Source organism: Apodemus sylvaticus, chromosome 12 (genome assembly GCF_947179515.1).
Source record: "Apodemus sylvaticus chromosome 12, mApoSyl1.1, whole genome shotgun sequence".
Taxonomy (NCBI): Eukaryota; Metazoa; Chordata; class Mammalia; order Rodentia; family Muridae; genus Apodemus; species Apodemus sylvaticus.
Genome location: NC_067483.1, coordinates 79,907,638 through 79,930,615, shown reverse-complemented (window position 1 = coordinate 79,930,615; position 22,978 = coordinate 79,907,638). Strand labels below are relative to the sequence as shown.

General features: G+C 49.8%; 1 protein-coding gene across 1 annotated transcript in view; it reads right to left on the bottom strand.

Moving 5' to 3' along the window:
- Window positions 1-18,248, bottom strand: part of Kcnj10 (potassium inwardly rectifying channel subfamily J member 10) — a 33,707-nt gene extending 15,459 nt beyond the window's left edge. Inside the window, exon 1 of the mRNA XM_052200851.1 lies at window positions 18,017-18,248. The gene's annotated coding sequence lies outside the window, so the exon portion shown is untranslated. The remainder of the gene's footprint in view (window positions 1-18,016) is intronic.
- Between the last annotated feature and the right edge of the window lie 4,730 nt (window positions 18,249-22,978).

Here is a 22,978-nt window from a genome sequence, read left to right as displayed (position 1 = left end):
GACCCCCCTCTGCGCTTTCCAGTCAAGAGAGGGAGGGACAAAGACATGGGGCCATGTCAGATGGTCCCCTGTGTTTAGACACCACCACTGTCTGTCAGTGTGGGCTGATCAGGACCACTGGCCCTTCCTCCCCAGACAATGCCTTCTGACCTCCTTCAGGAAGGGAACCACATTCCCTGCAGGGAACTCCAGAGAGTGGCGTCTCAGAGAACCCATTGTCCCTGGCTGGAAAGGGAGGGTGACCCCGTGGCACGCTACCCCCCCCCTTGTGTACCTCTCCACCTCCCGCATCACCTTCAGAATACTTCCTCTCTGATTTGTGGTCCAGCCATGGTATCTGCTCTTAGCTGTTGTCTGAGTCTACAGAACTGCACATCCTGAGCTCTTTAGTAAACTAGTCCTTTGTGAGGACTTGGCACTATGTAGAGTTCAACTGAGGACAGAGCTGTACCGCTGTCTCCTCATTAGCCTCAGCACCAATGGTCCGGAGAGCCTCCAAACCTGGCCCCGTGAGTGTCTTCACCTCAGGGCATTTGCTTAGAAATGTTAGCACATCCTTGTTTGCCTGAATGGAAGAATCAGAAAACTCAACTAACAGTATGATTTAGCAGGAAACATTGGGTAGGAAAAACTCCATTGGTCCCAACACACCCCTGGGGAGGCAGGATCTTATATAGTCCAGGCTGTCCTTGAACTCATAATGCGGCTAAGGATAACGCTTGCTCTATCATCCAAATGCCAGGGTTACAGTTGTGCAGAATTGCACCCCGTTAATGCAGTGTTTGGGGGATTCGTGCACACTGGGCCATTACTCTACCAACGAAGCCATGGCCCGGCTTATATTTTCTATCGATAAGATATGAGACACTGAAACAGTTTCCAGGGACACTGGGCTGGGGGAGGGGGAAAGCTGAAGTCTAGGTTGAGTTAGGAAGAAACTGGATGCTAAGTGACATATCTGTTCTAGATCTCTCTGTGGGTCGCTTCTGCCTTGGATCTGAAATCAGTTACAGCCTAATCTTGGACTCCATAAAGAGATTCTAACCCAACTTCTGTCTAATGCTATTGATTGAAGTAATAAAACTTATTTATGTATCAGATAAACTCCCATCTCAGAGATGGAGAACTACAAAACTATAAACTTCAAGCTTGGCTGTGACCTACCATTTTCCCATGCTGCAGATTTAAGTCTTGGCCACCAGGGGGCAGGGCTCTCTAGTCTGGCAGGCTGCCCTCAGCGTCTCCTAATCTCTACCGACCCACTTTGCTAGGTTGAACTATATGTAATCGCAAATTAAAAATAAACAAACCACATATTGTTAATATCGAATGGTTCAGTAACACTAGAGATTCAAGTAATAATAGCAACCACCTCAGGAGAGCAGAAATTTGCCTTGGGGGTGCGGTGGGGAAGCACCTACACAAATTTAAACACACAGCCCCTCTGGGCGTTGGCGAAGGCCAACCGGGAAATTCTCTCCAAGGTCAGATGTGTTCCACTTGTTAACTCTAAGGGCGTTTTCTCAGCTCTCAACCCCAGCATTGGAGGCTGATGACAGGTGGCCCTCCTGGCACACTCTTTGGGGTGTTGTTGTTGTTGTTGGCTGATTGTTTGTTTGTTTGCTTGCTTCAATTGCAGTGTAGTGAAAACCCTGACCGGTGGAGCTGCTTGGATTTAAGATTCTAGGCAAATCACTTGAGTTTCTGAGCTTCCTTGCCCTTCATCTACAAAAGGGGGCCTAACAACAGGGAGGGGAGGGGAGAGTTGTGTGAGATCACGACTGTACAAGCTCTTCATGAGTTCCGGAGGGCTAGATATGCAGCCTTGTTCCTCACTGACATCACATTTCGTAGGTTCCCTCTGCCTCTCTTTTTAAACGCTTATTACCTTTATTCCATGGGTGCTATAGGACACACGTGGACATCAGAGGACACCGCGTAAGGGTCCGCTCTCTCTTTCCACCACGACGTCTCCCAGGCATCCAACTCACAGGGCCAGGCTCGGCTGCAGACTGCATTCTGATTGGCATCTTATGCAGCACCCGCCCCCTTGACTCTCATTCCTAACAGTGCTGCCCTCCCTGTCTTCACCATTTCTGCCCGTCCTATGCATTCCACTTCACCTCCGCCTTGTATGTTCAAGTACTTACAGGTTCCCTTTATCTAGAAGATTCCAATTTAAAATATACAGATCTATGATGCCCTCTCCTCAAGACTTTCTCTCGTCTTTTCCTCTTGTTCAGAGACTTGCCATCTGTTCATTCAGTGCCCATGCTGGATTTCCGGTCTCTCTCTTGCCCCTCAGCCCACTGGTCACCAGGTCTTATCGATTCTGCCTTTCTGTAAATCTCCCCATTTTCTGAGGTGCCCATCATTCACTCTTGTGTTCTCTTTCTCCTGAAATGGCGCAATGACTCCCAGGTCCTCATCCCCACCCCACCCCTCAGCTACTACGGAGCTCCACAGCCCAGCCTGATCCATCATTCGGTGCAGGCTTGAGATGGTTCAATGAATTATTTGAACTTTCATGGCACAACTGCTTGACGTGGTCTTCAGACTCCTTCACTGCCATCTGTCCTGCCTCTCTCTGGAAGCCTCTTCTCCCTCCACTCCTGTTTCTGACCTGGAGAGCACTGCCCACCCTCCCCCGCTGGTCTCCTTACGGTCCTTCTGCAGCTGCCATGGAAAGTCACCTCTGCCCCAACTCTCCCCCACACCCCTCTTCCCTCTAAAATTTCTTCATCCCCCAAGGCCCTGGCCTAGTCCTAGTGGTCTCTCTGTCCTGGAGGCTGCTCCAGGCTCCCAGGTAGAAATATTTAGATTCCCGCTGTGTTCCTGAGACATCGTGCCACAGCTTTTCAAAGTCAGAGACTTTACCTCAGGCATATATTTAGGCTAATACTTTTGAAATCATCTACTTGTTTGATGTATAAGGATTTAAATTTGATATGTAGGAATGGATTTTGGGCTGTAGATGTCAATAATGCAGTCTATATGGGTCATCTTTGCACGGGTGCGCGCGCGCACGCACACACACACACACAAGTGCACACGTGCACACCAGATATCACTGATTCATAAAAGTACATTTTTTTTCCTGGTTGTGCCTCAGAATCTTAACGCAGTGAGACAGAAACCCATTTTTAAATGAAGTTAGGCTGACAAATGGAGCCTGCTTTTCCTCTGATGCTTCCAAGTAACAGCAAAAAAAAAAAAAAAAAAAAAAAAAAAAAATCTTTCTGTCCTCTATCATTCTGGTCTTTGTCAGTTAGGTGTCATGGGAACCTCAGTCAATCTCAGTTAATCTCTCTACGGCTCAGTTTCCTAATCTAAGGAGGCAATACACTTTGGTTGTGTGCTCAGGATTACAAGAGATAAAGTATGTGAAATCTGCTAGACCCTTATGCAAATAAAGACATCATTATGATTGCACTTTGCAGCTGAAGAAAAAAAAAATCTCCAGAATCAGAGGAACCAAGAGTCGGGAAGGTGAGGTGGCTTGCTGACATTTATTTAATAGCAAGCCAGAAGCTCTCTCCAAAGTCTCATGGGATTCTTACTCATATTGCTTCTCTGTACCCCAGAGGGCTTAATGTCAGTCAAGCTGAACCAAGACCTTATTACTGCTTTCTCTAGGGTAATTGCGATTGGCAGGGTAGGCTTTACCATAGCCTCTGAACTCGAGGGGCTTCTATTCTAATTCAATGCTCTATCCCAGCCCCCCTCATTCTCAACATGAGGCTTCCTCCAGAACCCCCTCAGCCCGCCAAGAGCCAGGGACAGCCTGCAGCAAGGGGTGCTGAACAGAGTTCCTGGGTGTCTGCTTTCTGACCCCTCCTCGCCACCTCACCAACTTCCAAATTTAGGGGCTCCAGGATGCTAGCAGGCTTAGGGTACCCAGGCCCCCAAAGACTATATTCTGGCACCTGTGACACTAGACAGGCTCCAAGATGACAGGCTTTACTCCTTAAGAGTCCTGTGATCCCAGTCACAATCCCAGTCACAATCTTTTTAGAAAAGAGAGGAGAAGGTGTGGTGGGGCACACCTTTAATCCCAGCACTTGGGAGGCAGAGCCAGGCAGATCTCTGTGGGTTCAAGGCCAGATTGGTCTACTTAGTGAGTACAAGAACAGACAGCACTACATAGTAAAACACTGTCTCAGAGAGAGCGAGCGAATGGGTGAGAGAGAGAGAGAGAGAGAGAGAGAGAGAGAGAGAGAGAGAGAGAGAGAATAGGACCCCTGCTGAAGGTCCCTTCTCTATGTATTCACTAATCTGTCATCTTGAAGTTATATTGCCTAGGGATGAGGGAGAGCTTGACCTGGTTGGTTGATGGAGGAGCCCAAGAGACAAACGTAGAGGCAGAAAAGCCACTCTCTGGTGCAGACACACCGTGCCAGGACAGCTCCCCACAACACTCTATATTTTCCCCCTCCTTGCACTAAAGACCACCTCTATCTTCTCCCAAATAAGAAGCTCATCTGATTTGATCCTCTTTAAATTTTCTAATGCTTATTTTTAGCATTTATGTTTCATATGTGTATATGTGCATGCCTCGGATCCCCTGGAACTGGAATAGAGACAACTGGTAAGTGTGTCATGTGGAGAAGCTGGGAACGGAACCCTGGACCTCTGGAAGAACAGACAGACAGGGAGTGCTCTTAACTGCTGAGCCATCTCTCCTGTCCCTGAACTGATTCTTCATCTGTACTTTTTGTTCATTTTTGAGTCTTCCTCAGAGCCTGGTATTTATGGAGGTAAAAGACCAATGAGAGGGCCCAGGGATGGAGGCACTGAGTCTGGCCTGTGAGACCTACAGAGCAAGAGAGAACCAACTCCCACTGATTATCATCTGCCCTTCATGCATACATGCCCACACACAGCACACATGACTAGCTCTCCATCTTACCTTTGCCTCCCTTGGGCCGCCCCTGCAGAGCGTGCATCATGCTTTACTGACAGACCCTCCTTCTTCGCCCCTTACAGAATCTTTGGGCACTTGGGTTGGGGGGCACTGACTCATCCCCCCTCAGCTTTTACTCTGGGCTGAGAGCTGTGCTCCAGCTAGTGCTCCAGACCATGCTGCAGGCCATTCGTGGCCTCACCTCCTCAGACTCACCCTCGCTTTCAGAGCGAGGGCGGGCACATGGAGGAACTGAGGCTGAACATGCCCAATGCCAGAAATCCAGATTCCCGAAGGAGGAAGATGATGCCAAACCCTGACCTAAGTCTGCTGAAGCTTTATCCTAGATCAGAATGTCCTCCAGGCAGATGCAATGCCTCGAGGACTGTGGGACCGAGGCAAGGAGGGGAGTCTTGAGAGAGAGAGAGAGAGAGAGAGAGAGAGAGAGAGAGAGAGAGAGAGAGAGACAAGTTGGGAGGAAAGGGTTGAAGAGACGCTAGGGGACCTGTCTCTAAAGTGGGCAGATGGGATGACATCTCTTACAGTCTGATCTTCGCTGACCTCCCAAGCATCAATACTCTCTCTCTCTCTCTCTCTCTCTCTCTCTCTCTCTCTCTCATCCTCTCCTCACACACATCCTCTACTCATACAAAACAACTCTTGCTTCAGGAACGCACTCCAGCAAACAGTTCTTTGCAACATGGGGACTCTTCCAATCTTGCTTTCCTGTCTAAGTTCTTCTCTTCCATCCGGATTCACCTTGGATGTCACTTTCTCTGGAAAACTTTTCAGAAGGCCTCCAGCCGCCACCACCACCCCTTGCGGGCGTTACCCTCATCTGGGTTTCCATGGTGTCACCATCAGCCCCATCTCAGCCTTTCCCACATGATAGTGTTTTGCTGATTCTCCATGTGATATGGGGTACAGATCAGTCCTCCCAGGAAGCTGGGAACAATGGTACCTTCTTGTTAATGGCATGAAAACTAGACTTAGAGAATTAACTGGCTTTCTCGGGAAAGCTTCTAAGAGGGCTTCTACTGCAAGCTGAACCCAGTCTGTGCTGGTCATCTTGCCCGGAGTCACAGGATGTTGGTGCTGGGAGTCCCATTCCCATTTAGTCCTTTGATGTAAAAAAAAAAAAAAAAAAAAAAAAAAAAAAAAAAAAAAAGAAAAAGAAAAAGAAAAAATGTGTATCTTTCCCAAGCTCACACCGCTTGCCAGAGGGGTATCTTACTTTACATTGGCATCAGAGTGGTACCCCTGGCCTTCATCCCACTTTCTTTCTTCCTACCAGATCTGACCCTGGGGTCCTGAAGGGACAATTGGTTTGCACTTGAAATATTATCCACGGATCCTATTCCCTGTCTTCACCCACCTGCAGTAGCTAACCCAGAAACACACTGTAAGATATGAGACCCACACTTTAGTGAGGCTCCTAGAGAAGAGAGGGGACAAGTAGGATGACACTGCTTTCTCTTCAGACTGTGAAAACGGCCCAAGACCTCCTGTGAGACATTGAGAAATGTTCTGAAGTCATTTGAACTATTGCTTGGGCCACCCAACCTTTGTTGAATTGGTGATTACAGGGAGATCTTCCTACCAAAGACTCTCCCCCCTTCCTTCCTTCCCCTGTGCCGAGGAATACCTCAAACCCCAGAAATGTTTTAAGGCAAGTTTAACCTCCTGTTGCTTAAGCAATTTCTATTTCTTCTTCTGCTTCTGTTTTTGCTGCTGCTGCTTCTTCTCCTTTTCCTCCTTCTTCTTTTTCTGAATTTTTTTTTAAATTTTAGACCCTAATTTTAATTAGGGTTTCTCTAATAGCCCTGGCTTGTCCTGGAACTCATTCTGTAGACCAGGCTGGCCTCAGACTCAGAGATCTACCTGTCTCTGCCCCCCAAGTGCTAGGATTAAAGGTGTGCACCACCACACCTAGCAATTCATTCTTCTTTGCATCCTCGATGGCAACAAAGACCCTCGAGTACTCTACCTAGACTAATACTGAGGGAATGGAGCTATCTCCTGGGCAGCTTCTCTCAACTCCTCAAGGCTACTGTTCCAAATATGGAAAGCAACCTCTGACTCTTAGAGAAGTCCTGGGAGGTCAGCCTTCACCCCAGGTGGCAATCTCTCTACTTCTGACTTTCCCCCATACTCTTTAACCGGATTCCACTGGAGAAGGACCGGATAGGGTGAGGGTGGGTGGCACACAGATTCTGAACAATGCATAGCTGCATTCAGTTGGGGGGGGGTGTCTCATCGTAGCCCCCCCCCCCAGCTAACTGCTCTAGCACAGCAGGAGGGGCTGTGGGCAGGTTTCATTCACACAAAAGGGACATTTAGAGGCCCAAGAACATAAGGAACAGATGAGGTACAGAGAAGGGTGTGTAAGGTGAGTTAGGCTGAATCCAATAGCCAGAGGGGAGCGTCTAGATCCAGAGCAGAGGAGGGGAATGAAGGAGCCTGCAGTTCTTTCGAGCACTTCTTACAGAAGGGAAGCATCCCGGAGATCAGCATGCAGTACCACTTTTGGCTGCTTTCTGCTGAAGCTACTGCACTGGGGCCTCGCTCACATCTCCCAGGACCCAGCGAGCCTCAGCAGTCAGCTCAGCCCTGAACTCTTTAAGGACCAGAAGGCCTTCCTTTCTCCCCGTCTTTACGGAATCCTCTCCAAGCTACTAGAGGGATGCCCCAGGTCAGAATCCTAGCGGAGGCACAGATGCTGTGCAGATGGTGCTGTGCAGACAAGGATAGGAACGGGGAGGGCTGAGTACCAAAGACTTGCAGAGAACAGTGGTCTCCCGGCTTTAAACCGGCTGTGAGATTGCTCTCTCCAGCTCTCCAGAGTGGGCAGGCAGCAGCGGGGGGAGGGCTGATGACAGAGTGGGAAGTGGTAAGGGGTAGGCTCACCCTGCTCAGAGTGGCCTTCTGAAACCCTTTCTGTACCCAGAAGCCTAGTGCAGGTCCCTATACCCGCAGTTCTCTACTCCCAACTGTTACCACGCCCACAACTTCTTTCTGAAAAGGGTGAGTGAAAGACAGCTGTGGTAAAACTTCCACAGGAGCAGGGGGACTGAGTAGAACCAGAAACAACCGGAACAATAAATAAATAAATAAATAAATAAATAAATAAATAAATAAATAATGAAACTAGAGGCTCCAGTCTGGTCATCAGCTACCCCCCCCACACACACTTTCTCACACCTTCTATTCAGTCTTGCCGGGAAAATGATTATTGTCCTGTCTACCTCTCAGGCCCATGAGGGATTGGGATGTTGTGGAAAATGCCCTGGGGAAATGCAGAAAAAACAAAAAACACCAGGGCCTGCACCAGATATGGATATGTTAGCTGCCCACATATATATATCTGTGTGCTTGATTCAGAGTTCCGGTGTGGGTCCTGATCCACCAACCTCACTCCAGGGCTGGGGTAGAGGTAGGAAAGTTGTACTCAAAGTTTGGCGGAGGCTGTGTCCATGGTTAACGTATAAGCAGGTACAGTCTGGGACAGCAGGACATTCCCCGCCCCAGGGCCACATTCTTGAGGTCACAACAAGTGCAAACTTGTTAAAACCTGTGTCATAGCAGCAGAGGGCAGCGAGGGGGTGGGGAGGGGGGGCACTGAGTTGCCAGCAGCTGCTGGAGGAGGGCTGGAAGGGACAGGGGTGAGGCGGGAGAGGAGGTGTGCAGGTGCATATGCTGACGGAAGGCGGTATCGACATGTGGTCCTTGAGACCGGGGCTGCACGTCGCACCAGGGCACATCTGCTTGGCTGTGGGGCTGGAGTGAGTGTGGGGCCGCATAGTGAGTGTGTACCTGTGTGTCCCTGCATATATGAACCATGTGTCCATGAGCTGGCATAAGGAGACAGCCGGCAGTCAGTCACCAGTCCAGGCTGGACGTATAGAAGGAAGCATGGGCAGGCTGCGTGTACCCTCTTCCGTCATGGGCCTCACAGGCTTGCATTCCAACTCCTTCCACAGACCGCCCCCACCCCTGAGGTCCAGGCTTTGCCCTCCACAGTCAGCCCTGTCAGATGCCCATCTCACCAGCCTGTCCAAAGGGGGAATGTTGTACTGCCTACATACTCGCCACCCCCCACCCTGGGTCCACTCCCCCATGCTCTCTGGACACTGGGGCGGGTGAGGGGTGGTGGGGGGAGGCTCTGAAAGCAGGTGACTGTTTGGGGGAACTTGGGGACAGAGCCCCATTGTGCCCTCCCCGGAGCCGCCTCAATGGAGCTCTCTGACACAAAGGGGCTTTGACAATGGGCAGGACATTAGTATGCAGAGCCAGCCCCTCAGCCCTCTCACTGTCCCACAGCCCAGGGGCGGGAGCTGGAGGGCTGCTGGCAGTGGGAGACAGGGTGGGGCAAGACTCAGACTGGGGAGATTTTAGCCTTAGCAGCTACTGATCAAGGGGTGAGGGGAGTCACTGATCAAGAGCCAGGGGAAGGAGATTTGACGAGGGCCTCCAAAGCTGCCGCTGACCAAAAAGGACAGTCTAAACAGGGAAGGCCTTGGAGACAGGTGTTGGGAGAGGGGCTGTGGGAGGGCATTCTGAGTCGGCCCACTCTACCTCCGTCTCGCTCTTAGTCAAGGGAATTGTGTGGGTAGGTTTGTGAGCACCAGCATGAGAGGGAGGGGAAGGGCCCGAGCCAGAGGCCAGAGCCACAGCTGGTGGCAGCTGTGTGCCTCCTGAGTGGTCAGGCTTCGGGGCTAGAGGGATCCGAACCCCTGAAGGTCAGGATGCTCAGATGTAGGAGGTGGCCTCTGGCCTGCTGCTTCCCGAACGAACGCTGCCCTCTTGCTCTGCATGGATGTGTAGGTAGCTGGTGTGCGGAGGCCTACGGTTGACTGTTAACTCAGGCTCTGTATGCTTTGAGACAGGGTGTCTCACTGAACCCGAAGCTTACTGTTTCTACTAGGCTGGTTGGCCAGCAAATCGTAGGGATCTATCTGCCTGTCACCACAGCATGCTGTGTTTTCCATGGGTGGTGGAGATCTCAACTTGGGTCCTCATGCAAAGCAAGTACTTTCCCACTGAGCCATCTCCCCAGTCTAGTGCTGCCCTTTTACAAGACTTCTCCTGCCGTTGCTATGGGGACAGAGAAATCAGGAGTTGATACCAGAAAGTCCTCCCTCCTAGATCCGATCTCGGGTAACTAAGAACAAGCAAGGGTCACTGCCTTTTGTGCTCCTCCGGGGAAGTCAGGCTGAACCCGCAAAGTAACATCACCTGCCCAGCTAAGGGGAATCAGCCACAGGACCAGCCAGCCAGGATGCTCAGCTCAAAACTGTGCACACCTGTCTCCAATTCAAATCTACCGCAACGCACTCCTGCAAGGTCCGGGGCAGGGCGCAGGGCAAGGGCTTTGAGGCCTGGGTTGATGGGAGCTTTTAGGAAGAGGATAAGTGCAGAGGGCCAACATGCAGAGGGGAAGGACACCACCCAAGCTGCTATATAGTCCAATCAGATTTCCTCTGATGTGGACCAACAAGCCCCAACAGAGAGGGTGGAGGGTACTTTATAGAGATGTTAAAAAGTTTGAGCTTCACCCACTGGGTGATGATGAAGTTCATCTTTAATCCCAGCACTCCAGAGGCCGGCAGATCTGATTTAGAGGCTAGCCTAGTTTACACAGCTACAGAGAGAGTTCCAGGGCAGCCAAGGCTACCCTTGTCTCGTAAAACAAAAACAAGACAAACAAAAAGGTCTTCCCAGCTTGCTTGCTTTCTTTGTAGTTGATGCCAGAAAGTCCTCCCTCCTAGATCCGATCTCGGGTACTTCTAAAGAGAGCTAAAACCTGCTTCCTTCCTTCTCACTTTGAAAACTTAGCCCCAACTCATGGTGTGATAGAGAGAACACAGGCTAGATCTAAATCAGACTTCTGGTTCAAGACCAAACAACTCACCTTTCCCTGGAACCTAGCGAGGGTCACTTGCTGTCTGAGACAAGAGATGTCTTCTGTATCATGGAAAGACCATATCTGGGCTTTACCACTTCTTGGTCCGCTAGGCAGTGAACTTAGAGACAAGACCCGGGAATACACAGCTCACAGTACTAAGTACTTCCTAAGCACCTTTCTAGCATTGGATCAGGGGCATTCTAGACAACAGATGCCTACCAAACTGAGCCTAGAGCCTCTACCACTAAGCCATCTCCCAGTCTTTATTTCCCCTTTTTATTTTGAGACAGTCTCACCGAGTTGAACAGACTGACCCTGAATGCACTGTATAGCTCAGACAGGTCCTGAACTTGTGATCCTCCTGCCTCAGCTTCCTGAATGCTGGGATTAAAGACACACACCACCATGCCTGGCAGCAGATGCATTTTAAAGACTCCGTTTTATAGAGGGGAAAATAGAAACACGGGATGTTAAGGATTTACCCGTGTGTGTGTGTGTGTCACATAGCTAGTGGGTAGAGTTAAGGTTCACCTTCAAAAAACAGTAGCCTCCTCCAGAGCACATATGAACTAACCACTACCCCCACCCCATCCACCCAGTGAAGACCCTGCTGAGGGCATCAGCCAAGACGCCCAGATCTTTATAAATGTCCGCTGCGGTCACTCAAACTAGCAGTTCTCAGAAGGATGGATCCGGGACCCACAAAGCTTCCTGAGATACTTTCGGAGGCTTTTTGAGGTTGGACCCAACCTTGTCATCATGCTAACGTTGCATTATTTGGTCTTCCCACTTTGATTATTTCAAGGGTGATCAGCTGAGCTGGGGGGGGGGGGAGTACGTGGCACACAATATTGCAACATAGTAAATGCAGAAGCAAATAGAAGGAACCAAGTGATTGTTTACTGAACTAGACATTAAAATGATTAGTGTGAATAAAAGGCAGCGGCACTCCTACTAATGATTTTTAGCTTTATGAAGCCTGGCTGGTTTCACTTAAACCTCACAGCGACAGGCAATGGGATTGTTGTTGTTGTTGTTGTTGTCGGTTGGTTTTTGGTTTTTCGAGACAGGGTTTCTCTATATATCCCCAGCTGCCCTGGAACTCACTCTGCAGACCAGGCTGGCCTCGAACTCAGAAACCCACCTGCCTCTGCCTCCCAAGTGCTACGATTAAAGGCCTACGCCACCACTGCCCTGCATCATTATTTTTAAAATTAGTTATGAATGGTCTCAAGTCTCCTCAGCATTCATTTCTAACATGTCTCAGATCAACAGACACAATCTGAAAATAATGTCCTTTGGAGCCCCCAGGAAGATTTAAATGTAAAGGGAAGCTGAGATTTTAAAAAAAAGCCACTGCTCCAGACAGCCTCAGACGCTCTCCCTCACCTTGCGTATGCTGACCACGAATCTGTTTCAATCATCAGAGCAGCCATGGTTTAGGCATGGGGGCGAGGTGTGTGCTTGGATCTCAGTCAGGGTTAGGACTGGGAAGAGAAGTGCTGAGGCGGCTACTCTAGGAGACCGTGACCCTAAGAGGCCAGGCCAACGCCCTTTTAAGTGGCAGCTACACATCTCTCAGTTTGCACAACCCTGCTCAGAAGTGTGGACAAGACAACAGGACTGTCCCAGACTGGACTTTGACCAGCTGACAAGCCTGGCTCCAGGCTGGAGTCCGACCTCCCTCTGAGGGACCAACACTGCTTAGAGGACAAGGACTGGATGGAGACCAAACATCTGCTGCTTTTGATCTTAGGGTGGCGCTGTCCCCACCAGAGGAAGTGGTGGGTCCACAAGGAGTCACTTTGAAGGTCGCCAGGGCGTTAGGTAATGGGGTCTTTGGTGTGTGGAGAATGCCCACTTAAGTCTCTAAAATCAGAGTACTCCTCACAAAGGAGCAAGCCCAGAGTCCTGCCTAGATTCAAAATAGTGCCTTTTTTCCTTCCTGGGACTAAGCCCTCTGCTGGGTTCCCAAAGGCCAAGGGTACCTTTGCTTCAAAGGTCCTCAATATGACAGGGACACAAGCATGTCCTAGAGGAACTCATAAGCAAGTAAGAAAGACAGGATGTCCCCTCTAACATTTGCCATGTATGAGACGTCCTGGGAAAGTCAAAGTTGGAAAGACGGAACCAGACGGTTGCACAGAGAGAGAAACAAGAGTGTGGTACTTTTCAGGCAAGTGGACCTTGTAAGGCTTGTGGTGGCCAAGAGCGGGTAGGAGAGTGAGCTTGGGGACAAACTGCCCTTGCATGTGTCCCCAGGATCAGACCCGGGAAGAGACGGGGTTCGGGATTGGAGGCGGAAACGGCAGAAAGTCACTTGAATATTGTGACTGGAAATCTCCATCTGATGCTAACAGGCACAGGAGGGGCAAGATAAAACCCACTGCTCCATGGTGACAGGGCCAAACATGGAGCAGCAAAGGGAAGGAATCAAGGAGAGAGGCCAGAGTCAGGGGAGCCGCCATAGAGCCATCAGTTAGCAACTACTGATGAGATTGACAGGCTCATCAGAGGCGAGAAGCAGAGAAGGGCATAGAAGCCAGCTGACACGGAAGAGATGCTAAATGAAGAGACCAAGAAACAGGTGGGGCAGGCGAGGGACGAGGCTCAGCTGCAGAGCGTGTTTGCCAAGCACAGACAAGCCCAGGGCTCCACCCTCAGCATCACACAAAACCAGGCCTGGAGGGAGGTGTGGTGACAACAGTCGCAGCACCTGAGAGGTAGAGATGGGAGGTTCAGAAGTTCAAAATCATCCTTGGCTACACAGAGAACTTCTTAAGACCTCTCCCTCACACACACACATGCACACATGCGCACTCGTGCATGAACACACACACAGTGCTGCTGAGAGGGCTCATTAAGTACAGTCCTTGCTACACAAGCATGAATGGATACCCAGCGCCCACATAACATGCCAGGCACAGTGAGCATGCCTCCAATCCCAGTCCCAGGGAGAACAGGAAGATCCCTGGGGCTTGCCAGTCAGTCAGTCTGGTCAAGTTGGTGAACTTCAGGTTCAATGAGAGATCTTGTCTTAAAATATAAAGTAGACAAAGATTGGGGAAGACGCCCAATATCCACCTCTGCCCTCTACACTCATGGATATGTGCATGCACACATGTCCACACATGAACACATACATACACCATACAAAAGAGAAGAGGGAGACAGAGCCATGTTGGGGAACAGAAATACTGGATGATAATACCCCATACAGAGGGATAGAAATTGGCTGAGAAGCAGAGGTTGTTAGGAATGGGAGGTTATCTAGAGGAGGGAGTGGTGTTCAACAGATCAGTTATTCAATCTGAAGGCAGGAAACTTGGCACAGATCTCATGGGAAGAATGGGCTGTGGCATGAAGGCCCCGCTTCTGGCAACAGCTGGTCTGTTGGCATGAAATGGGACCCCTGTGCCTAACTTCTCAATAATTCTTCTGCCTTCCCAGATCTAGGGCAAAGTCTCAGAAAACCACCACGGAGGGCTGTGGCGAGTCCCAGAAGCCAGTAAAGATGACAGAGTGGAAAGACTTGGAGGGTCTAGATAATGCCAACAGCCAACTACACCTTGTACACACCACCCACCTCCTAAGTCCTTTACAAATATTGACTCTTTTAATCCTCACAACTATTGTTAGCCCCGATGAGAGCGCAAGGGAAACTGTGTGGTTATTCACTGGGAAAGCCAGGACGTAAACACAGCAAGGAGGACGCCAAGGCTGTGCTCTGAACCACTGTAAGGATTTTCTCTCAGAGTGAGACGGCTCCACTGCCAGCCATGAGAAGCCGTGCGCCATCATACAAGCTCTGTAATAAGGAGCTTCCTCCACAGCTCCTCTCAGAAGCCTTTATGGTGGGCTATTTGTTTGGAACTATTTTATTTTATTTTATCATGAGGGACAGGTCACAAATGTACCTGAGTACATACAAGCAATGTGTACAGGAAACCAGAAGAGGGTGTCAGAGCCCTTGGAATTGGCGTTACAGATGGTTGCAAGCTGCCATGTGGTTGGGGAACTGAACCCGGGTCCTCCTTAAGAGCAGCAAGTGCTTTTAACCACTGAGCCATTTCTCCGGCCTCTGAATGAATGAATGAATGAATGAATGAATGTGTGTGTGTGTGTGTGTGTGTATCACCAGAAATATATCTCTTTTTCTTTCCCAGCTGTCATTTCAAGCACCTTCCTTTTTGTAGGGTGTCTTTTCTACTAGAGCCTAATCTCTTTCCCTGGCTTTTTGTTTGTTTTGTTTTGTTTGTTAGTGGAAGACCTGCAGAAGTCTTAACCCAGTAGCCTGGAGCGCCCACTTCTCCAAGCTTCTCCTTCTGCAGACCACACAGCTCAGCTCTGACCTCTCTCCCACATTCCAGAGACAGCCCCTCCCTTCCCCACCACCTCAAATCCAGGCTCCAGGCTGGCAGACACCCACAGGAGGGTTGCTCCCACAATCCTTTTCTCTTTGCCCTTTCAAGGTTCTGATGGGGGAAGGGTGGAGAGGGGCCACCCAGGACGTACTCTCTCTATGAAGAATGGTTCAACATGGGCACTAGTCTCTAACAGGGGAGAAAATATCCCTTGGCCTCGGACTGAGGTGGAGAGATGAATGCAAAAGCTCCCCATTCTCAGGAGTGGATCTAGGCAACTGACCTTCATTCTGTGCTAAGAGATTTGGAGTCCAAAACTCCCCTTTCTGGCCAGTCTTCCTGTAGCTTCATCCAATGGGGTGCCTGCCTCATGTTAGTCTTTCTCTCGGCCCCTTCCAGGGCCTCACTACTGTCCTGGACAGCTTGGCCCCAGCCCGGACAGTAGCACCAGTCAGGCAAGGGAAGAATCTAGGCCGGAGAAGGGAGGGAAAATGAAGGTTTTTGTTGGTGTTTGGTGTTTTGTTTTTTTGTTTGGGGTTTTTTTTTTTTCATTTTTGTTTTTGTTTTTTGTTTTTTTGGGTTTTTTGTTTGTTTGGTTTGGTTTTTTCCTCTCATCTCTAAATTATTTTTTTCAGGAAAATTTAGGGACTCATATCTCTTTCCCCTTTCACCAGTGCTTCGGGCCTCAACCCATCTTTGCATCTTGGGTACCCAAACCCAGTCTAGGATGCCCAGAAATCTCCTTCCTGGAAATGAAGTCTTGCTACACAACCCACCTACCCAAACCTTTGAAACTTTTATCCCATCAGTCCCAGCACAAAGGAAAAGAACGTCATACCCAGATCTAAAGGTCCCAGTCTCCCTGCTACCTGAGGGAAAGAGGGAGAGGAAGGTACCTGCGTCTCTACTTCCCTTCTAGCCCAAGCCAGCAAAGCTGGGGTGTAAATGAGCTCGTGTAGAGGACAGGGGGCTGTAGAGAGAATTTGGGAAATGTCACTTTATCTCCCACATAAATATATGCTCTGCCTCCCCCCAAGATATATGGGCACATGTTGGAGAGATGCTATTCCCCCCCCCCCAGGGTAAGGAAAGCAGTAGGATTCTGCTTTAGAGCTACACAAGGAATGGGACCATGCTCCCCCATCACTCCCCCCCCCCCAGTCAGTGGAGTCATTGCCATCTGATATCCACTGAGACAACTTGGCTGCTCTGGGCTCTGGATGGGGGCTGGGGGGATGGCTCAGAAAACAGCAGGTCCTTTCAGGACCCAGGTTGGCAAGGGCTTTGGGAGGCTGGACTGGCCCAGATCACCCCCTAACTCCCCCTCCTTTCTTCCCTCCCTTGCCACCACCACCAAAGACTGGGCGGGTGGGTGGAGGGATTGGCACCGCCTGGGTCAAGCCTACTGCCTCTGTCGTCCAGCCCTGGACCCTCTCCCTGGCACAGTGCCTTCCCTGACCCCTCTCCCCCTTTTCCTCCTTCCTGAAGAACCAGCCGTGAGCCAGGACACCTGGTTCCTTCTAGACTTGGTCCCCACACTCAGTCTACCCCCCGGGGACCTGACAAACCCTGCGCTTTGGCAGGAGATGGAATCTCCATCATTCCAGGAACATATTCAAAACTCCTTGGAGATCGGGGGAAAGTGTTCACCCTGAGACTCAGTTGAGCTCATGGTAACTGCTGGCTCACGGCGCCAGTCTTTCAATGTTCACTCTGTTCCTTCCACATAACCCCAAACAGGAGACTCCCAAATCGTCTGTTACCATCTCCTGTCCTCTCGGAGTACCTAATGCGGTCTGTCCCATAGGGAGGAAAACATTTCAAACACCACAGTAAGGGCCATCTGGCCAGAAACCACTCATCAGAATTTGTATTGATAAGCAACCCAAGCAGGCTTTAAGCTCTGCTTTCCCTTGGATCCAAATCTGTCTTTATTTCTTCACACTTACCTCTTGGTCAGCCTCAGTCTGCCCAGGGCATTTCAGTTACTGGAATGAAATCCCAAGACACCAGAAGTCCTCCCCCCTCATTTTTTAATTTCCCAGGTTTGCCCTTCTGGCCATTCCAGGCCTCAGGTCTCCTCCCTAGAATCAGCTCTGTCCTAATACAGCTGCCCTTGGTTAGCCCCTGATGGAGCAAGAGATAGAGTGGGAGAGGGGCTTCCTGGAGGATGGATTCATAGGTCTTAACCTATCCCGACTCCAGAAGAAACAGCTTCTCCTTATAAGATTGTCCTTGGGAAGCAATTTCGGGGATGGGGGATGTCGGTAGGGAGGGGTGTCTCAAAGTGGGACCCCAGAAGGAAATGGAGAAGAGGGTTCCTGGCACATCAGATTGGCTGCATCGTCGAGTCGTCCAATCTAATGCTCGTCTTTCTCCCCATGTGTAAACAAACTGGTGCTCAGAAGATCGGCAATGAGTGTCATTGCGTGAATGTCACCGTAAGGGGGGAGGGCTGGGAGCAGGAGTAACCTCTCTCTACTGGGAGCAAGGGGCAGTGTCTCTATGCCTGTGTGGGTGGGTGCAGGCTTATGTGTAGTAATTACTCTAGTGACTGGCTGAGTCCCATGCAACTGCAGGTCTGCCAACTGTCATGAGGAGGGGTTATCATGGAAGCCCCTTTCTTAGATGGCAGGCCTGAAGTGACTAACCTGAGTGAAGTACCCTTGATGAGAGGCCCTTCCCAGGAAAGGCCACTTGGAACTGCCAAGACTGAGGAGGGAGAGCTGGATTGCACTGCTGAGGTCCAACCAGCTTTTGTAGGGACCAAAGGGTTAGGAGGACCTGATGTCGCTAAGAGGATAGGACCAAGCAAGCACTCCTTCATCAGGGACAGAGTCTTACCTTGGCTCGGAGGCTGCTCTGATGAATCGCGGGGCAGCGGGACAGATGAACAGACGGGGCGGGCAGGAGTGGCGAGCGGAGCTGTGCGACAGGCAGGGCCAAGACTCTTAAACCCCGAGCTGGAATCAGATAAGGGTTTGTCCGGGGGGCTGGGGCCGGGGTCGGGCCCGCCGGGGGCAGAGTTGGGCCGGGCCGGGCCGCCCCCTCCCTCTGCAGTGCCGGAGCCAAACTTTGTGTGAATGGAGGGGCCCGGCGGGGGCCGGGAGGGCGGAGGAAGAGGAGGGGGGAGCTTGAAGCCAGCCAATAGCAGAGCCGAGCGCCAGAACCGAGCCTGGCGATTGGAGGGATTTGGGCAAAGGGCGGGGCGTAGGGCTAGGAAGCGCAAACCCAGACGGACCAGGGTGCAGAAACACCCAAAGAACAGAGATCCAGACAGAGTCCGGGAGAAAGAGAGATGAAGAGACGATACACATAGCGATAGAAGCCGAGCTGGCAAGATGACAGGGGGAAAGAGAAGGAAGAAAAGTGAGGCGACCGTGTCAGAATGGAGGAACCAGGACGAGGGCCGCGGGGCGGGACTGGGCCCCAGTTAATGAGGTGGAAATGAATTCAGGACGGGCTGCGACTGGGACCGAGACTGTGGCAGACTTGGCCTGGGTTCCTGGGGCTACAGGGCTCTGGCATCCCGTACAATTTCCAAGTTATTCTCTGTTCCCTGTGTGGAGAGTGCGGCGCGGGGTGCAAAAGCGGACCCCAAACCATCTCCACCTGCAGCAACTTCACCTAGAAGGAAAAATAAGCTGCAGTACAGTGCAGTGTGTGGGAGACATCCAAAGCTGTGGAAGAAGAGGGAAAGGTCACCCTATGTAGGGGTCCTCACAAATGCTTGAGGAAAGAGATAACGTCTACGTAGGTCCTGGGGATGCAGGAGGCCCAGGTCCAAGGAGATGGCGGGAAGAAGACTGGTGGCAGAGGAGCTGCCATTGTGAGGACCCTGAGGGGACACAGAAGTATACATCAGCTTAGGAAACAGCATCAGACTCTCCCCACCCACTGTGTGCCCTCACCAAGGATTGCTGTCATTATCTGAATCTGTTTTGAGTGATTTGTACCCACTATCTGATGCATGGCATACACTAAAGAAGAAAATAAAGACGTCCCACTTTTATTCATGACAGACATTGGACTATGTATCAATAAAATGTATTACTTACTTACTGTGTTAATATAAATTCAGGGTTGAAAGCGGGGAAATGATATATTTTAGTTTAGCTCGAAAGTCTCAAAATGCGTAAGATGAATACATGTGACTTTCGAAAAGCCCTCTTTGGGGCTGAGGGTGTTTGTAGCTGAGTGGTAGAATGCTTGTCCTGGGTTCCATTCATCGCCACCACAGAAAGAAGAATGGGAGGGAGGGAAAGAGGGAGGGGGAGAGAGAAGGAGGCAGGGAAGGAGGGAGAGAGGGATGGAAGAAAGAAATGAAAGAAGGAGGGAGGGAGAGTGAGAGAGAGGGAAAAACAGAGAAATAGGCAAGAGAGAGCTGGCTAAAGGTTAATTCTTGGAAGCAAGGCTTGTTCAAGAAGTAGGGAAGACCCAGACTAAATAGATGATTGGTTGGTTGGTACATGATTAGCCTGGGATTTCTATAGGTAATGGAAAGCAACTGGGAATTTTTGGGCATCAAAAATAAAAAACAAAAACAAAACAAAAACCATTCAGAGGCTGGAGGGGATGAATCTGGAAGGGAGCAGGATGGTCTGAGTCTGAGAGGAAACAGGAAGCAGTTAGATTAGATTGAGGCAATCACAATAATGTGGGCATGAAGAGACCGGGATCAGGGGACCAAAAGCCAAAAGAAAAACCTCCAAAGGGCCAACCTGGTGTGGCAAGCAAAGAGAAAGTCTTCGGAGACCACACTGGTTCTGGATTCTACAACAAACCAGAACTACAAGATCACGGAATCTGAAGGAGCAACTATCCTGTTGAAGAAACAGGTAACAGAGGCAAATGTGGAGCTGGGAGGGGTGGGTGGAGGGCAGAGGGAAGAAGAGACAGTCAGTGAACAGTTGCTGCCAAGGCAGCTTTGAAGCCATGGCGGCCAGGTAGTTCTCAAGGAGGACTGTGCATGATGGAAAGACAGGCTGACCCACTGACCCACTGACCCAGAGCAAGGAAGACCTGCGCTTCGAGGACTAGAAGGAGAAAGAAGAACCCCTAAGAAGTCAGAGTGGATGGGCAAAAGAAAATGGGTTAAGAGAGCCGGCTGTCAATGAACCAAGGAAGGAAGGACGGACAAAGAGAGGAGCATAGGATATCATGTCAGTTGATGCAGAAAGGGAAGAATTAGGTTTGATAATGAAAAGTTATTGGTGGCATCTGAAAGCAATTTCTTTTTCTTTTCTCTCTCTCTCTTTTTTTCTTTCTTTCCTTTTTTTTTTCTTTTCCTGTGCAGCCCTGGCTGTCCTGGAACTCACTCTGTAAACTATGCTGACCTTGAACTTAGATCTGCCTGCCTCTGCGTCCTGAATGCTGGAACTAAAGGCATGCATCACCCCTGCCCAATTTCAGAATAGTGACCCAAGGGAGGACCGGATTACAAGGTTCTGTACTAGAAAGTAAGAGAATTTTAATGATTACCTTTTAAAGGACTTTGCTTAGAGAGGAAAAAAGTACAATTGTAACCAAAGCAATGGACCAGGGACTTTTCTTCCTGCCTGTTTTGTCTTTTCAAATTTCTGTGATCTTCTGCCTCTAGAGATGAGCAGCTTTCAGTAAGATGGTCTGATGACCTGGTGGCTCAGGCCTGCAATCCCAGCTGCTTGAGGAGCAGAAGCAGGAGGGTTACAAGCTCAAAGCCTGAGCTTTGAATGAGTTCAAAGCCAGTGTGAATAAGCAGGGCTCATAGTCCTGACATTCAGAGATGGAGGGAAGATTATGGGGCTGAGCTCAGTCTGCAACATAAACATGAAGAAGGAACACAGAGAAGAGAAGCCAAAAAAAAACTCCCAAGGTTTATGGAATCATTACAAGACACATGAATTTATTATTTTTCCGAAACTGTTACTGAAGCATTGGGCATCAATCGTCACCTACGTGTCCGCGACTCTAGTCCACCTGGACATAAATTTCAAGCTTAGTCCAACGTAGAACATCTTACCCACAGAGTGCTCCTCTCCATTCCAAACCACATGACTATGTCACTATCACCCAGCTAGAAACATAGCAGTCACCCCAGCCTCCTCAGTCAGCCCGACAGCAGCAACTCCACCCTCTAACCAAAGCATCCCCTGCAGAGCAGCTCCTGCCCCCCTCTCCACTATCAGAGCAGATGCAGCTCTCAGCAGGGCTCCTGGAGCAGCCAGCAGCCTTCTTATCCTCTCCAGTCTTTCTACATTCAAATGGTGCTTCAGCTCACCAACTCCTTTATGTAACAACAATTAAGGCCTGCAAGATGGCTCAGAGGGTAAAGGCACTTGTTGCCAAACCTGATGACCTGGGGTCAATCTCCAGTACTCACATGGTAGAGGGTGAGACTCAACTACCAAGAGTTGTCCTCTGACGTCTGCATGTGTGTTGTGGTACACCCACAAACACACACACACACACACTCTCACACACACACACACACACAGAGAGAGACAGACAGACAGACAGACAAACAGGCAGGCAGACAGGCAGGCAGACAGACAGAGACACATAGAGAGAAATGTAACTTTAAAAAAAGAATCGCTCCATATTCTTTAGCATAGAACAGAAGGTGCATTATAACCTGGGCAGACCCCATTCTACCTTGTCTTCCTCACATCCAAATCTATAGCTGCTTCCTCCTCTAGTGCCCAAGGTTGTTAAGTCTTGTGTTCTCTTTCTGTATCTTGATCCTTGCCCTTTGGTCACACAGTGACCAAAGTCACTGAGTGTTGTGCAAACCTCTTCTTTACTCCTGTATTCTCTCTGGAGCTCTACTTACGTCCCAGTACCTGCTAGGGATTCACACCCTCGCGTGACAGGCTCCACACAGAACCCGTCCTCTTTTCACCAAGGTTGGGAAAGCTCACAGCTTCCTGGATTTCTGTGTAACTCCTGGCAAGCAGATTGAAACACTGACATTGTATCTTGGTCTTCATGCTTGCCTATGTCCCATTCTGTGTCACGACAATTTAGCCACCAAGTTCTGTTAACTCTCCCTTGGTTATATCTCTCTAGGACACACATTTTCATTTCTACAGCCAGAATCATAAACATTACCACTAGCTCAGGACCTCATCCTTCTCTCCAGTCTCAAAGGGAGACAAACTGTTTTCATTAAAGATGTCCTGTGTAAAACCGAGAATCAAAACCTTGAACAAAGTGGGGTGTGGTGGTATACACACACCTTTAATCTCAACACACAGGAGGCAGAGACGGGAGACTCTCTGGGAATTTGAGTCAGGCCTACATAACCAGTTTCAAGGCTACCATAGCCAAAGCTACATAGCAAGACCCTGTCTTTTAAAAAAAATCAGCAAAAGCCTCCCCTGCTGGTCCAGACTCCTTTGCCACACATTTAGAGTTCTCTTTTGAAGAGGTGGTGGAAAGTGAGAACCAAAGGGCAGAAAATAGAGAAGAGACGCCATCTGGTGAAGTTCGGCGTGAAGATGAGGTGGCGTGAGACGGAACTGGGCAGCTGGAAAGAGGAGTTGTAGATCCGCAGGAGTGCAGGCCTGTGGCAGCTTCTGTGGCACTGTGACGTTCTCATTTAGGAGTGACTTAAATCAGGATTCCGTTCTTCAGGAAGCATGCTTTATTAGCAACTATATTCTCTGTATACATTGTGTTAGTTTTTAATATTTAACTATTTTTCCCCCAAAAGAGTTCCTGAAACATACTACAAGCAGAGGAGCGCCATTGCTGATGAGTGCTTAGCATGTTTGTGTTGCTGAGTCTTTACTAGACATGATAAATTTGATTTTGCTTGTTTTGTTT